This window comes from Prionailurus bengalensis, chromosome D1 (genome assembly GCF_016509475.1).
Source record: "Prionailurus bengalensis isolate Pbe53 chromosome D1, Fcat_Pben_1.1_paternal_pri, whole genome shotgun sequence".
NCBI lineage: Eukaryota > Metazoa > Chordata > Mammalia > Carnivora > Felidae > Prionailurus > Prionailurus bengalensis.
The window spans coordinates 60742104-60751106 of record NC_057346.1 but is presented as its reverse complement, the minus strand read 5'-3'; the positions used below and the strand labels follow the sequence as shown (position 1 = coordinate 60751106).

The 9003-nt window shown below is 40.0% G+C and overlaps 1 pseudogene; it reads left to right on the top strand.

Annotated features, from left to right (window-relative positions):
* The first annotated feature begins 8228 nt into the window (after window positions 1-8228).
* LOC122483422 lies at window positions 8229-8550 on the top strand (annotated as a pseudogene).
* The last annotated feature ends 453 nt before the right edge of the window (window positions 8551-9003 follow it).

Below are 9003 nucleotides of genomic sequence, written 5' to 3'. Positions count from 1 at the left end.
GGTATTCCACTGCAGCCCAACTTACTCATATTCTATTGCCATCTCCCCGACCCTTCCCTTTGCCCTAAGATTTTCATTTCTTTCTTTTAAACATTGCTTTTATTTTTTGTAAGTTTTAATTTAAATTCCAGTTAGTTAAAATACAGTGTAATATTGGTTTCAGGTGTACAATATAGTGATTTAACATTTTCATACAACACCCAGTGCTTATCGCAACAAGTACACTCCTTAATCCCCATCACCTATTTCACCCATCCCCCCACCCACCTCAATTCTGGTAACCATCAGTTTGTTCTCTATAGTTAAGAGTCTGTTTCTTGGTTTGCCTCTCTCACTCTCTCTCTCTCTTTATCTTTGCTCATTTATTTTCTTAAATTCTATGTATGAGTGAAGTCATATGGTATTTGTCTTTCTTTTACTAACTTATGCTAAGTGAAATAACATTTTCATTTTTTAAAAATAGTCCAAAGACTGGGGCACCTGGATGGCTCATTCCGTTAAGCAGCCAACTCCTGATTTTGGCTCAGGTCACAGTCTCAAGATTGTGAGTTTGAGCCCCATATCAGGCTCAGTGCTCACAGTGCAGAGCCTACTTCATATTCTCTGTCTCTGTCTCTGTCTCTCTCTCTCTCTCTCTCTGACCCTCCCCCACTCACGCTTGCTCTCTCTCTCTCAAAATAAATAAATGTTAAAAGAATTGTTTAAATAAATAAAAAACAAACAAAAGTAGTCCAGAGACTTGTTTGCCAATATTCATAGCAACACTATATTCACAGTAGCCAAAAAAGTGGAAACAACCTAAGTGTTCATTAACAGATGAATAAACAAAAGGTGGTATATACACACAATAGAATATTATTCAGCCATAAAAAGGAATAAAATTTAGATACATATGACAATATAGATAAACCCTGAGAGCATTATGCTAAGTAAAACAAGCTACACTCAAGAGGACAAATACTGTTTGATTCCACTTACATGAATATGTAGAATAGACAAATTTATAGACACAGAAAGTAGAATAGAGGTTACCAGGGGCTGGGGGAACGGATGATGAGGTGTTATTTAATGAGAACAGAGTTTCAATTTGTACTGATGAGAAAGTTCTAGAAGTAGATAGTGGTGATAGTTGCACAACAATGTGCAACTAATTTAATGCCACTAAATTGCACACTTAAAAAACTGCTAAAGTGGTACATTTTGTGTTATGTTTCTTTCACCACAATAAATGGTCACCAAAGAAAAAAGGCAAATTTTTCATTAGCATTATCAATTTTTTATCAAGAACATGTTGAAATGATTGTATTATGGATATACTGGGTTAAAGAAAATACCCTTTTATAAAAGTAACCAATAAGGATGATATTTAATCTCTTGTATTAAGGGAAGGAAAGAGCTCTAGGATGGGATTTATGAGCTCAGAGGTATAGTTCCTATTCTGCCTCTAGGTGGGTGACCTTGTCTAATTCACATAATCTCTCTGAATTAACTCTATAAAACAAGGTGATTAAATTAGATAATCTCTGAATCCCATCCCATTCTAAATATAATGTGCTCTGAACATTGAGAAGTCTTAAACAATTCCAAAGGGCCTGTAAGACTGAAACCCTGCAGGGACTCCTGGAAACTGCCTTCTGATTCACATAAGACAGCCAAGCCCCTTCCCTGAGTCCACACCTGCTATTTGCCCAAAGGTAGTATTTATCAATTCTATCACCAACCCCTAATTCTACCAATTAAGACTCTTTCAAAACTCAAAACTGCTCTCAATGGCAGGGATTTTCCACCCTAGAAAATATTCACAAGTTCCCTAAAAGGAAGCTCAATCCAATAGAAAGAGCAAACAGTTTTGTGGCTCATCAAGTCAATTCACCCTCTGTGAGCCTTGTTTGCCTCATCTGTTCTTAGGGATAATAACACTATCTACCCCTCAGGGTTTTAGTGAGAATTATGTGCAATAATCCACATATAATGCTTAGCACAGTATTTAGTACATAGTTTGAACTCAATAAATACTCATTATTATCATTACCATGGAGAGGGCAGTGGGTGATAATCCCTGACTCACAGGGATATTGAAGGGATAGAAATGTGGTTTCTGTCTGTGGCAAGCAAGCCACAGATTTTTTGTAAACAGTCATCTAGCTACATTAGCCTGGAAGCTTGGAGTTTAAGAAATGCGCTTCTCTCTCTCTCTCTCTCTCTCTCTCTCTCTCTCTCTCTCTCTCTCTCACCAGGACTAAATGTGGTAGAAGAGAGAAGTAAGATTCAACTGGGATTCAAATAGGATTCATATGACTAATCTTATGTACAAAAGGAAGAAAACCAACAGAAGGTCATATTGTTCAAAGCTGTCCCAGGAAAATGTGATTGCATTCTAGAATGTGGCAAACTAAAGGGATAGTTATGGCCATTGCTTATTCCTTGTTCACATGGGCCACAGTCCTGGGAGAGTGTTTGACTTCTGGTTCCCATTGATCTGGAAGGGCTTCCAGGAGGAGGCCCTCTGGGTGCTTGCAGAGCTTAGTCAACTTAGAGAGGTGATCGTAGGCAGCCCCTGCCGTGAGAGGCCTCTGGGTTTCAGGCAAGTGCTCACTGAAATGAGAGTATCTTTCCCAGTGAAAAGGGGTCTCCAGGGACCAAGGATCATAAAAACACTGCCCTGTTCCCAGTCATGTTTATGTTGGCCTGGTCAGTGGAGGGCACTTGTTTAGGTAGCCAATTGCCCTTGAGAGTCAGAGTCTGAGGTTGTCTGTAAGTAGGATAGTTTCCATCCCCCAGTAATTTCATTTAGTCCCCATCTCTGAGCAGCAAATCATTTGCTCCAAACTAGATTGACAAGAAATGACGACTGAACAAAAACTTGTTTCTGGGGACAGAGATTTCCCCAAACTTTTCTTTTATTAGAAAAAAAGATTTACTCTCAATCCACATTTATGACCAGAGATTAGCAGCATCACATATCTAAGATTCTTTCCAATGATTATCATCACCAATTCTCCCAGGCCATGCCAAAATTCATGCCTAAAGTCCATTTTTTAATATCATTCAATGTTAAGCATTCAAGAATCAGTTACAATGTTCCAGGACCTATAAAAGATTAAAGGAATACAAAAACAAAAACAAAAACAAAAAAAACAATAGTGGATATTATAGGGGTTGTCATATGTTATCCAAAGACAAGAGATAACAAGTGTTGACAAGAATGTGGAGAAAAAGTAAAACTTGTGCATTTTTGGTGGGAATATAAATTGGTACAGTCACTATGAAAAACAGCATGGAGGTTACTCAATAAATTAAAAATGTGGGACCCAAGGAAGTTAACAAAAATCCCCTACCCCTGGACAAGCAGAGCAAGACTAACTCCATTTTGTGCTATACCCATCATCTCATGTATAACCCCCACATGACCTACTTATTGCTTAAGACACTCCCCCACCCTAGTCAAGCCGCTGAGCCCACCCTTACTGGAAACCGGCTCATATAGGAATGCAGAACCCCTAACCGCCAAAGAATGTAAACCCTGCCTTTTGCCCGCCAAACCTGCATGCCAATTCTTAAACCCCACCTTTTGCCCGCCAAACTTGCGCGCCAATTCTGACCAGAGTGATAGGCTAGTTCAGTTACTATAGGGTAAATTGTAATTCAATTGGCCACCTGCGTGTGGACTGACATGACTATGCGACTTTCTGTGTGTGTTACAATCTCATTGGCCACTGGCCCCTATAAAACTGCTACGCCTCTTAACCTAGGGTCCAAGTCCCTGCTCCGCTGTGTCGGGTATACTTGGGCCCAAGCTCGAGCTTGCAAATAAACCCTCATGCATTTGCACTGGTATTGGCTCCTTGGTGGTCTCTTGGATTCAAAATTGGGGGCATTACAAAAATAGAACTACCATATGTGATGCAGCAATCCCATGTCTGTCTGGATATACATGCAAAGGAAATGAAATCATTATCTCAAGAACATATGTGAACTCTCATATTCATTGCAGTATTATTCACTATAGCCAAGATATGGAAACAAGAAAAGGTATGGAACATTATTCAGCCTTAAAAAAGAAGCAAATCTTGCCATTTGCAACAAGATGGAGGAAACTAAAAGGCATTATGCTACACAAAACATGCCAGGCAAAGACAAATACCGTATAGTACCACTTATATCACTTATATGTGTAATGAAGAAAAAAAAGTCAAACTCATAGAGAGTAGAATGGTTATTGCCAGAGGCTGTGGATGGGGAAACAGAGAAAGTTGGTAAAAGAGTATAAATTTTCAGTTACAAGAATAAATTTTGAGGATCTAAGTATAACATGGTGACTAAAGTTGGTAATACTATTTTGGATAATTAAAATTTGCTAAGAGAGTAGAACTTAAATGTGCTCAGCAAGAAGAAAGAAAGAAAGAAAGAAAGAGAAAAGAAACCATGTAAGATAACAGATGTGTTGATTAATTCAGTGGTGGGAATCCTTTCACAGTGTATACAGATACCAAATCATCATATAAATACAAATATATTTATAAATTTATATTTATTTATTTTAATTTATTTAAATATATTATAATTTTATTTGTTAATTGTACCTCAATACATACTTTCACTCAAAAATGACCACTGACTTAAATGTAAAATAATAATAATAATAATGATAATAATAATAATAATAATAATAATAATGTAAGCATAAATCTAAAACTTTTAGAAAAACTTAGGAGTAAATCTTCAGGATTTAGGGCACAGTGTTCTTAGTCTTGTCACCAAAAACATGAGTCCTTAAAGGAAAAATTGATAAATTAGGACTCATTAAAATTAAAAACTGCTTCTGTGTCAAGGACTCAGTTAAGAGCATGAAAAAAAAAAAACCTCCAGAGTGAGAGAATATATTTGCAAATGATATATCTAACAAAGCCCTAGAATCTAGAATATATAAAGAACTCTGAAAATTTAACTAGAAAAATATCTAAGTAGAAATAAGCAAAAGACATGAAAAGACATTTCATGGAAAAAGAACCAGATGCAAAAAAAACACATGAAAAGCTCAGTTATTTGCCAGTAGAAAATAAATATTAAAACCCAGTGAAATATCACTATATATCTAGCAGAATGGCTAGTTTCTTTAAAAAGAGGTGAAAATATCAAATACTGGCAAGGATGCGGGGAAACTGGATTGCTGGTTGAAATGTAAAAGGGTATAGCCAGCCACTCTGGAAAACAATTGGGCAATCTCTAAAAATAGTAAACATGCAAGTAACATATGCCTGAACGTTTGTATTCCTGGGCATTTATCCCAAAGAAATGAAGAGTTATGTTCACCAAAAGCTTGCACATAAATGTTTATAGCAACTTTATTCATAATGGCCAAAAACTGGAAACACAGATGTTCTTCAATAGAAGAATGATTAAACAAACTGTGGTACAGCCCTGCTCTGTAATACTACTCAGCATTTAAAAGGAATGAACTCTTAATGCATTAAATTATCTGGATAAATCTCCAGAGAATGATGCAGTGGGAAAAAAAATCCCAAAAGATTACATACTGTATGATTTCAATTATATAATATTCTTGAATTCACAAAATTATGGAGATAAAGAACACATTAGTAATTTCCAGCGATTAAAAGGGAGATGGGAGGAAAAAAAGTGGATGGGGATATAAAAGGACAACATGAGGGATCCTTGTGTCTCTGGAAGTGTTCTGTATCTTCACTGTAGCAATGCCGATATCTTTATTTTGATACTGTACTATTATTTTGCCAGATATTACCATTTGAGGAAATGGTTGAAGAGTATATGGGATCTCTATATTAAATCTTAATACTGCATGTGCATCTACAAACATCTCAAAATAAAAAGCTTTAAAAAAAAATCTTAAGGAGTCAGTAAGTTTGGAATATGGTGGTGGAGTAGGAGGACCCTAGACATACCTCTTCCCATGAACACAACTAGATAACTAACAAATCATCCTAAATACCACAGAAATCAACCTGAAGATTGGCAGAACAAACTCTACAACTAAAGGTGTAGAAGAGGCGACACTGAAGAAAGGTAGGAAGTGCAGAGCATGGTTTGGGAGAGAAATAGATTGTGGCCATTGCAGCAGGAATGGAGCTGCAGTCACAGAGAAAAGGCAAGAGACAGACTAGCACTGAGGGGAGTGCACAGGGAAAATAAATCCCCATAGCAATTGGCTTGGAAAGCAAGAGGCAACAAATTTTATGAATTCCCGCAACCAGTGGGGCTTAAAGCCTGGAGTTTTAAAGGTCACTATGTTTGGCTCGGGGAGAGCTTGGAGGGCATTGGGGCTGCTCTTGGAGAGGAGGCAGGCAAACATCTTGCAGACATACAGCATGGAAACAGAGATATGAAGAGTACTTGGGGGCACACAGTGGGGAGGTTATTTGCTCACCTTGGAGCACTTCCCAGAGAGACAGCAATCCCAGGTAGACTCCTCCAGGAACAAAGGAACTAGCCAGTGCCATTTCCCTCCCCTGCCCTTCAGCATAAGCACAGGGCCACTTGCTACCTAACTTTCTTACACCAAGCCCCACCATTCCAGCAGAAATATCCCTCCCAATTACACTAGCCTCAGTCTCAGCATGGTGGACTACCTCCCCCAGAAGTCCTGCACAAGCCTCTGCTCACACCATGTCTCCCAACAAGGGAGTTTTGCAGAGCCTTGGTTCCTGTGGCAGTGGCAACAGGACTCATTTCAGAAACAGATAAGAACACACCTAGTTAATGCACCACATTTAGGCCAGGGCCCAAATACTCCCCACAATAGGCAAAGAGAGCCTCTGCAGATGACTGGCCTAAAGGATAAAGCAGCCAGACAAGAGAGCACACTCCAGAAGTGCCAGACTCTAGGGAATCAGGGACACTATACTGTAAGGCACTACAGGACCTCTTCTTCATAAGACCATTACACTCAAGAACAAAGTACATAGCTGACTTTCCTAACACAGAGAAACAGGTACAGAGACTTATACAAAATGAGAAGACAGAAAATTATAAATTTTATCCCAGATGAAAGAACAGGATAAGTCCTCAGCCAGAGTTCTAAGTGGAATAGATAGCATGCCTCACAGAGAACTTAAAGTGCTGATCTTAAGAATATTCACTTTACTTGAGAAAAGAGTAGAAGACATGAGTGAGACCATTAACACAGAGATAAGGAATAGCAGAGATAAAGGACACAATAAACTAGATCAGAAACATGCTTGATGGAATGAACAGCAAGATGGAAGAAGCATAGGAATGAATTAGTGACCAAGAAGTCAGAGTAATGGAAAGTAATCAAGATGAATAAAATAGAGGAAAAATAATTATGCAAAATGAGAACAGACTTAGGGAACTCAGTGACTCCATCAAATATAATAACATTCCAATTATAGGAGTCCTAGAAGAAGAGAGAGAAAGGGGGGGGGGAAGAAAATTTATTAGCTGAACTTCCCTAACCTGGGGAAGGAAATAGATATCCAGATCCCAGAGGCCAGTGAGCTCCCATCAAAGTCAACAAAAGCAGATCCACACCAAGACATATTTTAATTAAACTGGCAAAATATAGTGATACAGAAAAATCTTAAAAGCAGTAAGACAAAAGAAAACAGTAGCTTACAAGCAAAAACCCATAAAGCTAGCAGGGATTTTTCAGCAGAAATTTGGCAAACCAGAATAGAGTTGCATGATATATTCTAAGTGCTGAATAGGAAAAATCTGCAGCCAAGAATACTCTATCCAGCAAAGCTATCACTCATAATGGAGAGATAAAGAGTTTCCCAGATGAACAAAAACTAAAGGAGTTTGTGACCTAGTACTAAACCAGCACTGCAAGAAATATTAAAGGGGACTCTTTGAGTGGAAAGGAGAGACCATTAAAAAGACCACTTTTGGGGAGGAAAGAAGAGACCTATTTAAAAAAATCAGTCAAGAACTCACAAAATAAAAGGATATAAAATATGACAACATATACCTAAAACATGGGGAGGAGAGGAGTAAAGAATGGGTTCTAACTGCCTCCAATTGGGACTCCAAGCCTGAGCTGTATCTGGTGCTGGCACAGCCCCCAGAAGGCATCTGCATTTGCTACTGGTGGCAGCCACAGTGGGCCAGGCCAGTTCCTCAGTGCCCAGCACCATCACTCCTAGCAGTCCGGAGAATGTACATAGGCTGGCAGTGAAGCTCATGCATCCCAGTCACTGCTCCCTTACCTGTTCTGGAGAGAAGGGAAGATGAGGGAGTTGAACTCAAAGTCCAGCCAGCCCTTGGCCTTCAAGCACGAGAAGAATGGTACTGAGAAGCAGGGGTGGGGCAGACTGGGCAAGCAGCCTCCAATGAGTCCTGGGTCGGTGCTGGTAGCTAGTCAGAAGGAACCCAGTGAGGTGCCAGCACCTAAGCAACCTCAGGGACAACCAAAGGGGAAAAACAACAAGGGTGCCGTCAAGATGCAGAAAACTACAACTGCCAGGAGGAAATCAAGGGGCAGAGCCAAAGAAACTGGAGAAGGTGGAAGAAGAGGGCATTTCCTGGGAGTCCTCATAGGAAAAGCAGTAACTACACCATACCACCTACTCCATCACCAAGAAGCAGTTTCCTTCTGGGACTGGACAGCTCCACTCCACTTCCATTGCCCCCACCCCTCTCCCAAACCTACCCATCACTGCCACCCTCCTGTGTTTTCACCACCATACTACACAGCACATTAGCTGTTGCAGGGCCCCAGAGCTGAGTGAGGGGCCGTTTCTTTTGGTCTCGGTTTCTAGCAACCCCTCTCACCCATGCACACATTTGCCCTGCCAGACGAAGCTGACTTTGCACCTTGCCTCACCCTGCCTCTGCTGTGTCCCCATGCTCAGTGATACAGACATTGCTGACTGGGCTCTTGGCTTGGGGGGGGGGGTGTCCCTTCTGCTTCCCCATTCTTCCCTCTAGCTTCCCACTAAGGAGCCTGGGACGGCTCCCCTGGCCTTAAAAGGGGCCCAGCCCCATCTCATTGTAATATGCCCC